We start from the raw sequence: 20,022 nt of genomic DNA, 5'->3' as shown, positions 1-20,022 counted from the left end.
CTTGTCTCTGTCCTTCGGTTGACTTGTGTACTTACCCAGGTCGCAGTCACCCCAGATCTACACGATCCCATTGTCTCTAACCTTCATTTGGCTTGTGTACTTACCCAGGTCGCAGTCACTCCAGATCTACACGATCCCATTATCTCTGTCCTTCGGTTGACTTGTGTACTTACCCAGGTCGCAGTCACTCCAGATCTACACGATCCCATTGTCTTTGACCTTCATTTGGCTTGTGTACTTACCCAGGTCGCAGTCACTTTCGATCTTCACGATCTCATAGACTTTGTCCTAGCTTGACCTCTATTCAAGGTCACCGTTTTAGGTTGCACCACGTGTTCACGCCACACCGTAGACGAACAGCCCGCAGTACACCTGACTTGTGTACTTATACAGGTCGCAGTCACTCCAGATCTACACGATCCCATCGTCTCTGTCCTTCGGTTGATTTGTGTACTTACCCAGGTCGCAGTCACTCCAGATCTACACGATCCCATTAACGCTGTACTTACCGAGGTCACCGTTCCTAGTGTCGTCGCATCTATCCATTCCGTCGTTACTCGTCTCTAGAGCACTGTTCGTTCGCTGCTTTCCGTCGCTTAGTATTATTCTAGCTCTACTCGCTCCACATCAGGTTTCACGGGACCACCTTTGACTCACCACTGACTCGTCTACATACGTCTCTCCGAATTAACCAGGTCGCCATTTAATCGCCCAGTTTTTCGAAGCACTTAGCCAGGTCGCCAGTTAGTCACCCGCATTCGCCAACGCGTTATCCCATCCAGCCTTCCAGAGCGTACTTAACCAGGTCGCCATTTAATTACCCAGTCTTCCGGAGCGTACTTAGCCAGGTCGCTATTTCATCACCCAAATTCGCCAGTGCAAGATCCCACCCAGACCCCTTACCAAGATACGACCATACCGTCCACCAGACCAAACCCGTGGTCAGTCCAGCCCGGGGTAGCTTAACCAGGCCACCATATCAAGCTCATCCAGCCCCATCGAAGCAGTACCCCGTACGCATCTCACCCGTAGCCCAACTAATTATATATTATACTATAGACGACTTACCACAAATAAAACTTTAATATCACCGTAAACCACCGTCTTTTTCCTTTTCTGTCACTACACAAACAAATTTCTGTGACGGACCCTTCCCCCGCGAGCAATACCCCAGCGACCGGAGGAAACTCGTCGTTACAGTGGCGCCCGAGCAGGGACCGAGAAGGAAATTGATTGAGTAAGGTAAATCCGTCAGAAAATGCAGAGCAATGGCCACTACTTTACGAGTATCCTGGGCTTATACTCTGCGAAAGGAGGAGCTTCATGCCTACTTAAGTGAATTTGAGTTGGATACAGAGGGCACCGTAGAGGAGCTACGACGACGCTTTGCCACATTTCTCGGGGAAGATCACGTCGACAATGCGAAAACCAGATTGCTCACGCTGCAAGCGAAACATGACCCGACCAAGTCTCCCCTTCCTGTGATACCAGCACTTGCCGTCACGACAGAGCCCAGTGCCCATGACCACGAGCGGGCCCCAGGTAACACGCCCGATAGACATTCATCAGGGCACGTCCTCCAGAACCTCCGCGTGACGTAAGCAACAGCCGACAGGCACTCGATATGCGCTCTATGGCGGATCAGGTGGGGAAATGGAGTGTGCAATATGACGGGGAGCGAAATCCATTGGAATTTGTTGAAAGATTAGAGGAGTTGGCTGATATGTATGCCTTGGACAAGGATTACCTCCCACTAATGATGCCCGAGGTGCTAGCGGGAAAATCACTGGTTTGGTATCGCACGGCCAGCAAACGTTGGACCAACTGGAAGGATTTCCGAAATGACTTCTTGCAGAGACATGGATTACAGTGAAATTTGCCCATACGCTGACTCCTTAGATGAGCTTGTTGACTCTCTGTCGAGACCGCCAACTCCATCGCTCCCAGCGCTACCGACACCCAGCGCGGGGCCACAAGTACGTAGCCAGGAAATGGACGTCGTCACGTATGATGAATCCTCGGGGACCGAGGACAACCTACCTCGGCAGAACAGCCGTTTGGTGCCTACCCGGTGCCAACAAACCGCTGAGAGTGTTGCAGGTGGAGTGGTAACCACGGGGAAACACGTGTCCTCGACCGAAAAAGACTTGGCTTGCGACGTCAGCCTGTCACCGGCAGTATTGCAGACGCTGCGCCCTTATGTCGACCGCGAACGATCCAGGGAGTCATCCGAACGCCTTGCCAGTGTCGTTGTAGTTCCGGAGAAGGGGCGTGCAACACAGGCTCAATCCGAGTACCTCAGCAGTGTCGGCCTGTCACCAGCGGTGCTACAAACCTTAAGATCATATATAGAACTGGGTCGGACGCTACATCGCCCGCACCAGCAGTATAAAAGGACGGTCCTGGTCCACGGGGAGAAGTATCGGATTCTCATCAACCGGCAGTCGAAACTGATAATCCAACAACTATCTCACCGCCGATGAGGGGGGATAATGTAACGGCGAAAGTCACCGACGTTCGTTTTCGCCAACATCCTATTATACTGCCTGTTGATCTCATGAATTTGGTTTTGTTTGTTATAGGAATTATTTTTATTTTACTTCTTTCTTCGTATTTTGAATTGTTATGAATTCCATTTATTATTTTTTATTATGAATTGTTATTTTTTTTTTAAGAAACTGAATTAAATACCTATTACTTTTAAGTTACAACCAGAATTCCCATTACATTGATTTCTAACTATTTTTCCTATGAGTATACATAAGAATAAACAGGATACCGTTATCGGTTGCAGCAGCGACAACAGGCAGTTAACAAAGTAAGGTGCAGCATATACATCGTTGTCCGGGCATACGTGCAATAGGTATGTAACGGCATTAAGGTGACGTCGACTGCAGCCTCGCCACCTATAAAAGGAAGCGACAAAGGTAAATACGGGGCAGTTGAAGATCGCACGTGGACGAGTCAACAGGTGGTAAGTATAGTGAGAAATAAGATTTAGTGTGGAAAGCTTGGTAGTGGAGTTGTTAGTGAGTGAAAGTAAAATCCTGTTTCGCATAGTTCTCATGACCTCTATTCAAGGTCATCGGTGTGTTTTGTACCACGTGTTTTCTCCACATCACAAACTAATAGGACGCAGCACATTTGACTTGTGTACTTATCCAGGTCGCAGTCACTCTCGGTCTTCACAATCTTACTGACTTTGCTCCAGATTTGTCCTCTAATCAAGGTCATCAGCTTATGTTGTACCACTTGTTTTCTCCACATCACAGACTAATAGGACGCAGCACATTTGACTTGTGTACTTATCAAGGTCGCAGTCACTCTCGATCTTACTGACTTTGCCCAGATTTGTCCTCTTTTCAAGGTCATCGGTTTATGTTGTACCACGTGTTTTCTCCACATCACAGACGAGTAGGACACAGCGCATTTGACTTGTGTACTTATCCAGGTCGCAGTCACTCCAGATCTACACGATCCCCTTGTCTCCGTCCTTCCGTTGACTTGTGTACTTACCCAGGTCGCAGTCACCCCAGATCTACACGATCCCATTGTCTCTAACCTTCATTTGGCTTGTGTACTTACCCAGGTCGCAGTCACCCCAGATCTACACGATCCCATTGTCTCTGACCTTCATTTGGCTTGTGTACTTACCCAGGTCGCAGTCACTCCACATCTACACGATCTCATAGACTTTGTCGTAGCTTGACCTCTATTCAAGGTCACCGTTTTAGGTTGCACCACGTGTTCACGCCACACCGTAGACGAACAGCCCGCAGCTCATCTGACTTGTGTACTTATCCAGGTGGCAGTCACTCCAGATCTACACGATCCCATCGTCTCTGTCCTTCGGTTTACTTGTGTACTTACCCAGGTCGCAGTCACTCCAGATCTACACGATCCCATTAACGCTGTACTTACCAAGGTCACCGTTCCTAGTGTCGTCGCATCTATCCATTTCGTCGTTACTCGTCTCTACAGCACTGTTCGTTCGCTGCTTTCCGTCGCTTAGTATTATTCTAGTTCTACTCGCTCCACATCAGGTTTCACGGGACCATCTTTGATTCACCACTGACTCGTCTACATACGTCTCTCCGGATTACAGGGCGTACTTAACCAGGTCGCCATTTAATCGCCCAATTTTCCGAAGCACTTAGCCAGGTCGCCAGTTAGTCACCCGCATTCGCCAACGCGTTATCCCGTCCAGCCTTCCAGAGCGTACTTAACCAGGTGGCCATTTAATCACCCAAATTCGCCAGCGCAAGTGGGATCTTACCAAGATACGACCATACTGTCGACCAGACCAAACCCGTGGTCAGTCCAGCCCGGTGTGCTTAACCAGGCCACCATATCAAGCTCATCCAGCCCCATCGAAGCAGTACCCCGTACGCATCTCACCCGTAGCCCAACTAATAATATATTATACTATAGACGACTTACCATAAATAAAACTTTAGTATCACTGTAAACCACCGTCTTTTCCTTTTCTGTCACTACACAAACAAATTTCTGTGACGGACCCTTCCCCCGCGAGCAATACCCCAGCGACCGGAGGAAACTCGTCGTTACACAACAAATTTAAAGACAATTTAATTAAATTTAAAGAATTTTTCTGAATTATTAAAGTCAACTTGACCTTTACCCAAACATTTTTTTCTTTCATGTTATGATGCCCATTTTTAAGTGAAATCACTTAATTATAAGGACAACACGACTTCATTGAAAAGCCTATCGACTTTTGGACAATGAAAAAAACTTTATATCAGAGAAATGCATCTTCTAAGCAAACTTTGCATTCGTATTTTAAAGACATGAAATCTTTGACCTCACGACAATATTTTTCTTAGTGCATGAATATGAACCAATGTGGACCAATTTTTGTGTGATTGGGGATCGGCTATATATAACTATAGACCGATATGGACCAAATTTGGCATGTATATTAGCGGCCTTATACTAACACCACGTTGTAAATTTCAACCGAATCGGATGAATTTTGCTCCGCCAGAGGCTCCGGAGCTCAAATCTGGGGAACGGTTTATATGGGGGCTATATATAATTATAAACCGATATGGACCAATTCTTGCGTGTTTGTTAGAGACCACATTCTAACACCATGTTCCAAATTTCAACCGGATCGGATGAATTTTGCTCCTCCAAGAGGCTCCGGAGGACAAATCTGGGAATCGATTTATATGGGGGCTATATATAATTATGGACCGATATGGACCAATTTTTGCATGGTTGTTAGAGCCCATACACTAACACCATGTATCCGATCCGTCTAAAATTTGGTTCTCTTAGAGGCTCCGCAAGCCAAATCGGGGGATCGGTTTATATGGGGGCTATATGTAATTATGGACCGATGTGGACCAATTTTTGCATGGTTGTTAGAGCCCATATACTAACACCATGTACCAAATTTCAGCCGGAACGGATGAAATTTATTTCTCTTAGAGACTCCGCAAGCCTAATCGGGGGATCGGTTTATATGGGGCTATATATAATTATGGACCGATATGGACCAATTTTTGCATGGTTGTTACAGCCCATATACTTACACCATGTACCAAATTTCAGCCGGATCGGATGAAATTTGCTTCTCTTAGAGCAATCGCAAGCCAAATTTGGGGGTCCGTTTATATGGGGGCTATACGTAAAAGTGGACCGATATGGCCCATTTGCAATACCGTCCGACCTACATCAATAACAACTACTTGTGCCAAGTTTCAAGTCGATAGATTGTTTCGTTCGGAAGTTAGCGTGATTTCAACAGACGGACGGACAGACGGACATGCTCAGATCGATTCAGAATTTCACCACGACCCATAATATATATATACTTTATGGGGTCTTAGAGCAATATTTCGATGTGTTACAAACGGAATGACAAAGTTAATATACCCCCATCCTATGGTGGAGGGTATAAAAATTGAATTAAAAGAACTGCGTGTGTAATTAAAATAAAGAACATCTTCGGGAGGACGTTTTTGGAAGTGCTTTTAAATGTGTGCCTTTAGAACAACTTCCAAATTTTGTTGTTGTCCCCAACCTTGGGAACCTACTTAAATTTTTATTTTGGGGTGTTATTTCATGGGTATTTACTGTATGGAGCCCCTAGCGTAATCCAATTAATTCGATTGTGTTTAGTAGAACTTTCTACGCAATATATTGTGCAGAGTTCACTGAAAAAAAAGCATGCCAGGATCCAAAGATTTTGTATTTACTTTAAAAAATACAAGATATTTAAAGACAATTTCATTAAATTTAAGGAATTTTTCTGGATTATTAAAGTCAAGTTGACCTTAGCCCAAACATTTTTTCTTTCATGTTATGATAACCATTTTTGAGTGAAATCACTAAATTATAAGGACAATACACAAGGTCGTGGGTTCGATTCCTGCTTCGACCGAACACCAAAAAGTTTTTTAGCGGTGGATTATCCCACCTCATTTATTATTTATTATAGTCTAAGTGAGCCTGATACATCGGGCTGCCACCTAACCTAACCTAAGGATAATACGACTTCATTTAAAAGTTTAATGATTTTTGGACAAGGAAAAAATTTTTATATTAGAGAATGCGTCTTCTAACAGGTTGGCTGATAAGTCCCCGGTCTGACACATAGATAGCGTCGCTAGTATTAAATGCATATTATTTTTATATAGTACCAACCTTCAAATGATTCGTGCCAAAATTTGACGTCTGTAAGTCACTTAATTTGTTGTTGTGAAAAAAAATTTAAAAAAAGGAATTTCGTGTTTTGATAAAATACTGTTTTCTGACGGGAAAAAATACGCAGGAAACAAAAACTTGGCTTCATAATGAGTTTCCGAACTCTGCCCCAGGGAAATCAACAATAATAGATTGGTATGCAAAATTCAAGCGTGGTGAAATGAGCACGGAGGACGGTGAACGCAGTGGACGCCCGAAAGAGGTGGTTACCGACGAAAACATCAAAAAATCCACCAAATGATTTTGTATGACCGTAAAATGAAGTTGATCGAGATAGCAGAGGCCTTAAAAGTATCAAAGGAACGTGTTGGTCATATCATTCATCAATATTTGGATATGCGGAGATCTATGCAAAATGGGTGCAGCGCGAGCTCACATTTGACCAAAAACAACAACGTGTTGATGATTCTGAGCGGTGTTTGTAGCTGTTAACTCGTAATACATCCGAGTTTTTCCGTCGATATGTGACAATGGATGAAACATGGTGCCATCACTATACTCCTGAGTCCAATCGACAGTCCGCTGAGTGGACAGCGACCGGTGAACCGTCTCCGAAACGTGGAAAGACTCAAAAGTCCGCTGGCAAAGTAATGGTCTCTGTTTTTTAGGATGCGCATGTAATAATTTTTACGGATTATCTTGAGAAGGGAAAAACCATCAACAATGACTATTATATGGCGTTATTGGAGCGTTTGAAGGTCGAAATCGCGGCAAAACGGCCCCATATGAAGAAGAAAAAAGTGTTGTTCCACCAAGACAACGCAACGTGTCACAAGTCATTGAGAACGATGGCAAAAATTCATGAATTGGGCTTCGAATTGCTTCCCCACCCACCGTATTCTCCAGATCTGGCCCCCAGCGACTTTTTCTTGTTCTCAGACCTCAAAAGGATGTTCGCAGGGAAAAAAATTTGGCGGCAATGAAGAGTTGATCGCCGAAACTGAGTACTACCAAAATGGTATCAAAAGATTGGAAAAATTGGTCGTTATAATCGTTGTATCGCTCTTGAAGAGAACTATGTTGAATAATAAATAATAATAATTTTGACAAAAAAAAATGTGTTTTTCTTTGTTAGACCAACCTGTTATGCTAAGCAAAATTTGCATTCGTATTTTAAAGACATGAAATCTTTGACCTCATGGCAATACTTTTTCAGTGTACAGGCTGAATTTACGACCGGATTTACTAGTTTATATTTCATCAAATTCCATTCTATTTAATTCACATGTAATCAGATATAACCATTTTGCGGATTTGCTCAGATACGGTCACATGATATTAGATCCTTCAATTTTACACGGACAATATTTTTCCAACAAACTTCAAATCAATAATTTTCATTAAAATCCCATCGAAAAGGTAAATTGGTTTCAGATGACATTTAATAAATACAAAAATATTTGTAGTCTCCTTTTTCTGTTAACATAAGGTCACTTGAACAAATTTCCCGCCTAAACAAATTTAACAAAATATTTCCCAACATTTATGTGTTTTTTTTTTTTGCTTTTGAAGAACGTCAAATAGAGCAAAGGTTCGAGACAATCAGATCACCTTGTAAATGAAATTTTTAATTAATACTCAAATGAAAGCGACAATAGATGGGTGTTGTTTGAAGAAGTTTTCATTTTTTTCTAATTTTGGACATGAGGAAGGGTAGGAGGTAATTGAAAGGGTTAACGTTTCTCTTGTTGTATTTCTATTGCACCTTTTACAGTACTTAACACCCACGAAAAAGTTTTCTTTTTTTTTTTTTTTGGAAAATTGATTTCCTAATTGGAAATCATATTCTGTTGATGGTGGGGGATTATTTGGGTTTCTTCTACGTTTTTTGAATGACAGCAGAAATATGGGTGGAAGTTTGAGTGAAAGGCTAGGTCTGAGCCCGATGAAGCATTTTTGATAGCTACTACTTGTATTGGAATTGAATTTTTGGTAGTACTTATTGTGCGAAATGTCTTTTGTTTTGTGTCATAAACAAAATTCGTTAAAAGTTTTACAACTTCTTGCATTTCATTTCAAATTCTGCTGCTTGTGAATTGGATGTTGTTGTTTTCGTTTTTTTTTTTCTTTTTTACAATACGAATTTAAGCAATGAAACAAAAGAATTGACCGAAAATTAAAATCACCAAGTTTTCAACAGCTATTGTTCGAAAACGCTCAATCCAACTTCTGGTTAAGTTTGATTAACATTTGTGAAAATTTGAAAAAAAAAAAACAAACGAGTTTCTCGTTAGGAAAACTCTTGACTTTGGCTATTGAAATAATTGAAATTGAATATTTTAATTAACATTGATATAAAGAAATTCTATTTCTTTGTAAATGCCAAAGTAACGCTATTTCATTTCAAGTAATTTACTCCTTTTTTCCAATTTTAAGGGCTTTGGAAAATACGCGAAAGGAGTGGTATAGGCACGACAGCCAAAACTGCGGCTCATTTTACCCTTTTTCCATTAGCATTAAGGTTTCATTACAATTCATTAAATTTGTGTTTCATAGAAATCCAAAAAAGTGTTATTTAGCGTCCTTGCCCTGGTAAAACTCCCGTCCACGAAAAAATGGTAACTTCATGAATTTGTTTGTTGCACTTTTCTCGTTACAGCCACTTACCGCCAAAACCCCGACAGATAAATGAAAATCTTCTCCCTTTCATTGGCTTGTCGTTTTATTTCATATTCATTGGGGTGTAATAAGAAGACTTTTTTTCTGTAGATTACCTTGTTTTTTGGATTGCTTTCTATTAGTTTGATTACACTTTAAAGTAGATTTGAAATATGATAGAAAGTATCATCCAAAATGTATGCTCTAATTTTAAAGAGCAATTTAATAAGCTGTCATTCATGTCAGAGGCCATGAATGTATTTTAATATAGAAAAAAATCGCAAAATTTAAAATATTAAAGGCTGACCCTTTTTAAGCACTTTTTTAGTAAAATATGACCTAGAATGAATTTAGTTTCAGAAAATCGAAAGTACACCAAATGTTCTAAATATCACTGTGGGCTACAGGTAATGATAAGCATCTAATATATGTACCTTTGCAGCACCCAGAAGGAAACGAGGCAGATTTGTCTGTCAGTGTATGTGTCCGCCATGCTGTGAATACACCGAAAAAAAATTGAACTGTTTTATGGGAATAATGAACTACCTCGCACGAAAATTGAACTAAATTTTACTCCACATTTTGAGATTTCCACAAAGCGTTGTTAAAACTAGGAAAATTTAATGCCCTGGTGTACTTTTTAAATGCAGTTCATGAAATTATATCCCCTCATAGAAGAAAAAATGAACTAAAAGTAAAGAAGAAAATCATTGGCGCCAAATCATCACCATTTTAACCATACAGTAGTTCATTCTTACTATTTTTGGGAATCGTACGAAAATCTTCGTTTGCTTTAGTTCATATTGAACTTATGTGTACGGTCATTGAACTTTATACTCATGTTTAGTCCATAACATTTTTGAGACATACTTAAAAAAAGTAAGATTTCATTAAGGTGTAGAAAATTTCGAAAATAATAATAAAATTTAACTACTAGCAAATAATTTTTTTCCAATAAAAATAAGTTAAATTTAGCGTTAGTTTAACTACGGAAATTTTTTCTGTGTACAGTTTAGTATCCAATGTCTGAGTCGTAGTTTTATTCCAATCGACTTCAAATTTGGCACAAAAAAATTGCAACTTTTCGAACAACGCAATATGGACGGAAATTAAAATTTGCGGCAAAAATTATTTACAATCAATCTGGTATATCCAAACATGGTATATCGATATTTTTGATCAAAATCAAATGTTACCAACAAAAAAGCGAGTCGATCCCCCTTATTCCAGGTGCCTTTCTAAAGGATGATACGGTCAAAATTTGGTCAAGGGAAAACGCGTGTAAATCGGTGAAATCGTTTATTTAAAAAATCAAATTAAATTTCCTTTTCAAGTTCAATTAGTATAAAATTCAGGAAAAATATTCAGTTAGGCTTTAGCTTTTCCAAATCCAAACTGGCGGGCCTCACGCTTGACATCTGCCATCAGATTTTGTACAGCCACCTTGTCCACTTTCTTCGCCGCAGAAAGCCAGTTTGCCTTGAACTGCTGCTCGTCCTTAGCAGTTTTTTGGTCTTCTTTAGGTTCCGCTTGACAATAGCCCAGTATTTCTCAATTGGGCGGAGCTCTGGCGTGTTGGGAGGGTTCTTGTCCTTGGGAACCACCTGCACGTTGTTGGCGGCGTACCACTCCATGGCCTTTTTACCGTAATGGCAAGATGCCAAATCCGGCCAAAACAGTACGGAACAACCGTGTTTCTTCAGGAAAGGCAGCAGACGTTTATTCAAACACTCTTTCACGTAAATTTCTTGGCTGACAGTCCCGGAAGCTATGAAAATGCTGCTTTTCAAGCCACAGGTACAGATGGCTTGCCAAACCAGATTTTTCTTTGCGAACTTTGACAGTTTTATGTGCTTGAAAATATCTGCTACCTTTCCCCTTCCTTTTGCCGTATAAAACTCCTGTCCCGGAAGCTGCTTGTAGTCGGCGTTGACGTAGGTTTCGTCGTCCATTACCACGCAGTCAAACTTCGTCAGCATCGTCGGGGATCGCGCTTTGGCCGTCGTATTTTGTTTATCATCGCGATTTGGAGTCACTACCTTCTTGTAAGTCGATAGTCCGGCTCGTTTTTTGGTTCGATACACGGTTGTAGACGATACACCCAGCTTATTTGCGGCATCTCGGAGAGAGAGGTTAGGGTTTCGCTTGAAACTACCGGCAACTCTCTTTGTCATCTCAGCGGCTTCCGGTTTTCGATTTCCCCCCGATCCAGACATCCTGGCTGTCGACAAACGTTCCCCAAACACTTAAATTACCTTTGTAACGGTTGATTTGGCAACTTTTAGCGATTTTGCCAGCTTTGCGTGCGAGTAGCTCGGATTTTCGCGATGCGCGAGCAAAATTTTGATACGCTGCTCTTCTTGCTTGGACGGCATTTTGACAACTGAAGAGTAAATTCCAAAATCAAAATAGGAGCAACACACACACACCTTCAAAATGAGAGGTCTTCAGGTTTTTTTAATGCAAAATTGAAAGAAATACGTCAAGTTTATATTGACCAAATTTTGACCGTATCACCCTTTATAGAGGGGTCGCAATTGTAATTCCACTTGGAATACTACACAGAAAAAAATTTCCGTAGTTAAACTAACGATAAATTTAACTTATTTTTAATGGAAAAAATTTATTTGCTTATGTCTCAAAAATTTTATGAACTAAACGTGAGTATAAAGTTCAATGACCGTACACATAAGTTCAATATGAACTAAAGCAAACGAAGATTTGCGTACGATTCCCAAAAATAGTAAGAATGAACTACTGTATGGTTAAAATGGTCATGATTTGGCGCCAATGATTTTCTTCTTTACTTTTAGTTAATTTTTCTTCTATGAGATGATGTAATTTCGTGAACTGCAGTTAAAAAGTACAACAGGACATTAAAATTTCCTGGTTTTAACAACGCTTTGTGGAAATCTCAAAATGTGAAGTAAAATTTAGTTAAATTGCGTGCGAAGTAGTCAATTATTCCTATAAAACAGTTTACTTTTTTTCGGTGTATAGAATATACTCATATATGGAGTTTAATTTATACTTTCTTAGTATAAACCAGTTGCCATTTTATTAAATTAATTCTATTAATTAAGATTAAACAAGAAAGTGATTTTGTATCTAATTTCGTCCGTCTGTGGTTGTTGTTCGCAGGATTCCGGTTGCAATTATTAACCGATTTTGATAAAATTTAGTACAACGTGTTTTCTTTGTAAAAGGACAAACACTGTTCTAATTGGAAAAAATTGGATCAAAGTTAGATATAGCCCCCATATATATGTATCGTCCGATTTCGACAAATGAGATCATACTGCGCTTATTTATTACTCGATTGTCGTCAAACTTAACACAAAGTAATTTTTTGTAGTACCCTTAAAGTGTTCGAAATTTCATCAAATTCGGTTCAGATTTAGAATAGCTCCCATATATATGTGAAGGGTATAAGATAGTCGACCCCGTCCGACTTAAGATTTTCCTTATTTTTACGAATGCTTTGTTATCAGTGAATAAAATTTTCTTGTTCAGTAGTAAATTCTTATACCCCGCGAAGAAAACAGTATTAGTAAAATGCCATGCCTTATTCTAGTTAATGAACTATTCCTAACTGCTTTCAGTTTAGGATTTTTTTACTGAAACAAGTAAATTTTATTATTTCACACAAAAATTTACCTTAATGTAAATAAAATGGCTAAACTAAATTGATGAAAATTTTTTCCTTTCGTTTCGAAGGCACTTTTTCTGGGTGTATAGATCGTCACAAGTAGTACATAGTAATTTTGGCTTGGAGTCTCCCATTGGAATTGTTAAATTTGTTAACAATTTTATGAACAATCCTGAGAATTCAAACACATATCATGGGAGCCACCGTGGTGCAATGGTTAGCATGCCCGCCTTGCATACACAAGGTCGTGGGTTCGATTCCTGCTTCGACCGAACACCAAAAAGTTTTTCAGCGGTGGATTATCCCACCTCAGTAATGCTGGTGACATTTCTGAGGGTTTCAAAGCTTCTCTAAGTGGTTTCACTGCAATGTGGAATGCCGTTCGGACTCGGCTATAAAAAGTAGGTCCCTTGTCATTGAGCTTAACATGGAATCGGGCAGCACTCAGTGATAAGAGAGAAGTTCACCAATGTGGTATCACAATGGACTGAATAGTCTAAGTGAGCCTGATACATCGGGCTGCCACCTAATCTAACTCTCTCTTTAACACATATCATCATCTTGGGTATCATCGATTTCGCTGTATTGCTGACTGAAGTATTTCATTGCGATATTACTTTCCAAGGCATCAATAACACTAGCCAACAGTCGTTTTGTGAATTGGTTCTAGCATAATTTTTCTCATTGATTTTGACCTACTAAACACGAAAATGAGTTTTAACAAATTTTCTGTCGATTGGTTTTTGAGATACAAATTTTTGAATTTTTTTTTAATTTTTGGAGGTACACTTACAATTTTGAGCATATCTTTCGTCTTCTTTGATCTATTTGATCCTACTACTACTCAAATTAAAGAAAATTGAGCCGTCTACAACTCATTCTCAGAAATTTTTCAAATCGGGTAAGTAGTTTGGAAATAACAGAGAAAATTTTGTTATTTGTGACCTAGTGTAATTGACACAAAAATCAAATTACATCATTACACTGATATGAGTGTAACCGGCATTCCTATTTTTCTACATACATTTACCCCCCATTTTATTTACTCTACAGCAATAAAAAATAATTTTGTATTTCATACTATCTAAAAAATTCGTATACATTATTATCACTGCCATCGTAAAACTAAGCCATGAGTAATTAAAAATATGCATAGAACTTATTTCCGCTTGAAAAAATTATGGACATGATACAAGTGAAATCCAGAAAATGATATGCAGTAAATTGCACAGAAATACATCCTAAAAGTATGCTACTGCTACTACCACTACATTTGTTATTAGAACCACAATATAGTATTCCAGCAAAAAGAACACAGTTATTACCAAAACTACTTCTCTTCCACTTTACACAGCGATTAGCTGTATTTACATTTACAAAAGTTCTACACACAGTGGCGAACTGAGCTGAAAGCATGAAAAGAAATGTTTTTCCAGCTGCAATGTAATATTTTTTATGGAATGTTTATTTTTGTACAATATTTTATTTTATAAAAAAAAAACACGAAATGATGATAGCGAATTAATGCGAATATTGTAATGAAAGTTTTATGACAACTACTTTTTTGCCGGGGCATAAAATGTAGATTTGTAATATGGGAATATCTGGAAAGCAGCAAATGGCAGGGAAAAGTTTGGAAACAAGAAAACAAAACGCAATGTTTGTGAAGCACTATTCCAACTATAAGTGTCATCTACATATCGTTCATTCAATATATCTTATAATCATATGGTGACTCTCGGACTATTTAGGACTGGAGGAGAACAGACCATATGAGACCTCTCACCAATCATTTTCAAAATATATATATATTATCGAAGTAAATTATATGTATTTATGCAAGAAATAATTTTACATGACCAATGAATTGAGTTTAATTACAATTACAAAGAAATAAAATTAAATTAATATATTCGGTGGGGACGAATTTTAAATTCCCACCCACATGGGCTGATAAAAATTATTTTTCTTTTCATTGACGAATTTATTTAATCGAATTATTTTTTAATAAAGGATATTCAAAAACGGCCATAGCAATATGAATCACAAATGCTAATTATAAAGCCAATTGATGCGATTAAAAACCAAATTAGTACAGTTGAAAGGTGGGCGGGCACTCTATATCATACCATCACCCCTAAACTCTACTAAATTAGCATTTGTATTTGGGTATCATTGATATAGGTTTGGGATATAAACCGCGTTTCCATACTTAAGAACATAAAGGGGTACATGTTTATGGGAGCTTTATCTCAATCTGAACAGTAGCACCGGATACAGGATGGTCTGTATTACACTTTTTATACCCTCCACCATAGGATGGGGGGTATATTAACTTTGTCCTTTCATTTATAACACATCGAAATATTGCTCTAAGACCCCATTAAATATATATATTCTGGCTCGTGGTGAAATTCTGAGTCGATCTGAGCATGTCCGTCCGTCTGTTGAAATCACGCTAACTTCCGAACGAAACAAGCTATCGACTTGAAACTTGCCACAAGTAGTTGTTATTGATGTAGGTCGGATGGTATTGCAAATGGGCCATATCGGTCCACTTTTACGTATAGCCCCCATATAAACGGACCCCCAAATTTCGCTTGCGGATCCTCTAAGAGAAGCAAATTTCATCCGATCCGGCTGAAATTTGGTACATGGTGTTCGTATATGGTCTCTAACAGCCATGCAAAAATCGGTCCACATCGGTCCATAATTATATATAGCCCCCATATAAACCGATCCCCAGATTTGTCTTGCGGAGCCTCTAAGAGAAGCAAATTTCATCCGATCCGGCTGAAATTTGGTACATGGTGTTCGTATATGGTCTCTAACATCCATGCAAAAATTGGTCCACATCGGACCAAGAATAACAATAAGAATAACATCCACAATCGAATTACTTGGGCTGTGGTGTCTTAAAACTTCTTAACATCGTTTTCTAAATTGTGAGTTAGTCCATACGTGGTATATATTAGACAAAAAAGTTATGTATAGTTAAGTCTACAAATAATTAGGAATCGATATGGACTTTTTGCACGGTACGTAGAGAGCCAGAATTGAAATATGGGGGTCGCTTATATGGGCGCTATATACAATTATGAACTTGATATGGACCAAGTTTTGTGTGATTGGGGATCGATTTATCTGAGGGCCATATATAACTATAAACCGATATGGACCTAGTTAGGCATGGTTGTTAACGACCATATACTAGCACAATGTACCAAATTTCAACTTACTCAGATGAAATTTGCTCCTCCCAGAGGCTCCAAAACCAAATCTCGGGATCGGTTTATATGAGGCTATGTATGATTATGGACTGATGTGGACCACTTTTGGCATGGTTGTTAAATATCATATACTTCCACGTACCAAATTTCAAGCAGATTGGATGAATTTTGCTTCTCCCAAAAAGGCATCGGAGGTCAAATCTCGGGATCGGTTTATATGGGAGCTATATATAATTATGGACTGATAGGAACCAATTCCTGCATGGTTGTTGAACTGATAGGAACCAATTCCTGCATGGTTGTTGGATACCATATTTTAACATCACGTATCAAATTTCAGCCGAATGGGAAGAATTTTGCTCTTCCAAGGGGCTCTGGAGGTCAAATCTGGGGATCGGTTTATATGGGGCCTATATATAATTATGGACCGATATCGACCAATTTTTGCATGGGAGTTTGAGGCCATATATTAACACCACGTACCAAATTTCAACTGAATCAGATGAATGTTGGTCTTCCAAGAGGCTCTGGAGGTCAAATCTGGTGATCGGTTTATATGGGGGCTATATATAATTATGGACCGATGTGGACCAATTTTTGCATGGTTGTAAGAGACCATATACTAACACCATGTACCAAATTTCAGCCGGATCGGATGAAATTTGCTTCTCTTAGCGGCCTCGCAATCCAAATCGGGGGATCGGTTAAATGGGGGCTATATATAATTATGGACAGATGTGGACCAGTTTTTGCATGGTTGTTACAGACCATATACTAACACTATGTACCAAATTTCAGCCGGATCGGATGAAATTTGCTTCTCTTGGCGGCCTCGCAATCCAAATCGGGGGATCGGTTTATATGGGGGCTATATATAATTATGGACCGATGTGGACCAATTTTTGCGTGGTTGTTAAAGACCATATACTAACACCATGTACCAAATTTCAGCCGGATCGGATGAAATTTGCTTCTCTTAGAGGCCTCGCAAGCCAAATCGGGGGATTGGTTTATATGGGGGCTATATATAATTATGGACCGATGTGGACTAATTTTTGCATGGTTGGTAGAGACCATATACTCACATCATGTACCAAATTTCAGCTGGATCGGATGAAGTTTGCTTCTCTTATAGGCCTCGCAAGCCAAATTTGGGGGTACGTTTATATGGGGGCTATACGTAAAAGTTGACCGATATGGCCCATTTGCAATGCCATCTGACCTACATCAATAACAACTACTTGTGCCAAGTTTCATGTCGATAGCTTGTTTCGTTCGGAAGTTAGCGTGATTTCAACAGACGGACGGACATGCTCAGATCGACTCAGAATTTCACCACGACCCAGAATATATATACAAAGTTAATATACCCCCCATCCTATGGTGGAGGGTATAACAATAAAATCGATTGAAATATTTCAAATAAATTGTTATGGTGGTGGACATTAAAATTGATCGATTTAGCCCATCCACTAGTGTAACATTCTAGGAAGCATAAAATGATCTCCGTTATTGGAAGTTGATTTTCATTTACAGTCATACCGTACATTGATCTAATGAATAACGCAATGGAAACTAGTTTGCGTAAAAACTTTTTTAGTTACAAAAATGTGAAGTGTTTTAAAAAATTTTGTTTATCCGGAGTCGGAGTTAAGCAAAATATTTACTACTCCGACTCGAGCAAAATCTTCAGACTCCGACTCCACAGTACACTGCGAACACCAAATATATGGACGAACTGAAACCAAGGGCTAGATCTACTCAGAAGGAAGTTCTGAGTCGATTGGTATATATTTAATGGAGTCTAAAGTCACTATTTTTGGTAGGCACATTTTTTGGCAGATCAAAGTTATTACACCCTGACCTGTGTGATTGAAATATGGGAAATATTTAAATCTAAATATGTATTAGAGGACTAAGAAAATTTGAGAAATTTTTAAATATGGATATTATGGTCATATTTACCCAAATCGGAAGAACTTAAATATGGAGGCTTTGTCTAAATCTGAGCCGATTTAAACCAAATTTTCAAAATTGTTATTGCACTCTCTGTACAAAATTTCAAAAATTTTCGGAGTGAAACTTTGTCCTCCTTGTTGATATGAATCTATATCGGGCAAAAATATATTTACCATATATGAGAGCTTTATCTAAATTTGACCAAAGAAAACAAATAAAATTTTGTCCTACAGTGGTCAGTGGTGGCGAAACGTATATATTAGAGGTGTGCACGTGACACAAAATTGTCGTGACTCACGAAAATTTTCGTGACTCACGCGATTAACCAACCCAATGTCGTGCGTGAGTAACGAATTTCGGAAAAACACGCTCACGAAAATAATCACGCTTACGAACATAAAATGCTTAGGAGTTGAATTCATTTATAATTTTAGTGACATCCTACACGGACGAAAAAGGCTGTTGTTCACATGTTTGGGTATAAAAATTACTCAAATGTTTTAACACAATATTTTTAAGTGCAAGCATATAATGTTCATAAACTAGCATAAAATGTTTGGGACATATATGTTAATATGTTAGAACATACTATATTTGGGACATAAAATGTTTGTAAATATAATATGCTTGGATGCAAACATATATTAATTTAGAAATAGCCTATAAACATATATGTATTTAGAAAGACAGACCTAGAGAGTATGATGCAAGTAAAAGATCTAAAAGATTTTAATCATACTCATATTTCCAGTCTGGTTCTATAGGTAAATTACTCATAAAATTATTCGTGAGTCACGAGATTTTTCGTAAGTCACGACATTTTTCGTGAGTCACGACATTTAAAAGATTTTCGTGCATGAGTACAAATTTTCTTTTCGTGAGCGTGCGTGAGCGTGAGTCCTACCAAAAAACATCGTGCGTGAGTGTGCGTGAATATGATTTCTCCGTCGTGAGTGTGCGTAAGAATGAGCAAAATATTACGTGCACACCTCTAGTATATATGGGAACTATATCTAAATCTGAACCGATTTTGAGCAAATTTCTTTTCCAGGATGTAAAAACAATTTCATAAAGACAAATTCAAAAAAAAAAATTGTTTTCTTGCTAATTGCATTTTCCTTCACAACTTTCTCACATCCACGAGGCTTTTTAGTTCTTAGCACTTTTTCCTGTAATACCAACAATGTAGAAGAAATTATACGATTTTATAAATTTTTAAAATTTTTTTACCTTTCGCCTGGACGGAGAATCGAACCGCGGACCATGCACTTTGTAAGCCAGCACACTAACCACTGAGCTATATACCTGTTATGGTCATCAATAGATAAATATCCATATAAGTTATATTTATATAGCATAGTTTGCGGCGCCCACGAACCGAATAAACAAAGTTTATTTAACAGAAACAAACATTTAGTTTGGCACCGTGGAGCAGTGGTTGCTACGTCCGACTTGCATGCCAGGGGTCGTGGGTTCGATCCCTGCTTCGACCAAAGTTTTTTTTTTACATATATTCCAGATATGTTCCGAAGATTCCGAAAAAATGTTCAACATTACATTGCAGTATAACAGATTTTGAACTGTAAAATGTGTCTTATTAAAGACCTAAAGTCAGAAAAGAACAGTGTTTGATAAAAACGAAATGGACTGTGTTGTTGTTTCAAAAATAACTTTTTTTATTGAAAAAATAAAAATTTTGTAACAAACGAATTTTTTTGGTGATAAAAGTTTAAAATTTTCGAAGCAATTCAAAAAACTCTAACAAAAGAAAAACGTTTTCGGTACACGTTTTCCAAACGTTTTTTTTTCTTTGCGTGTAGCATTATTGCCAAAGTTCCCATGTGTCGATTT

Source organism: Haematobia irritans, chromosome 2 (assembly GCF_050003625.1).
Source record: "Haematobia irritans isolate KBUSLIRL chromosome 2, ASM5000362v1, whole genome shotgun sequence".
In the NCBI taxonomy this organism is placed as follows: Eukaryota; Metazoa; Arthropoda; class Insecta; order Diptera; family Muscidae; genus Haematobia; species Haematobia irritans.
Note: the sequence above shows the minus strand (reverse complement) of the source record.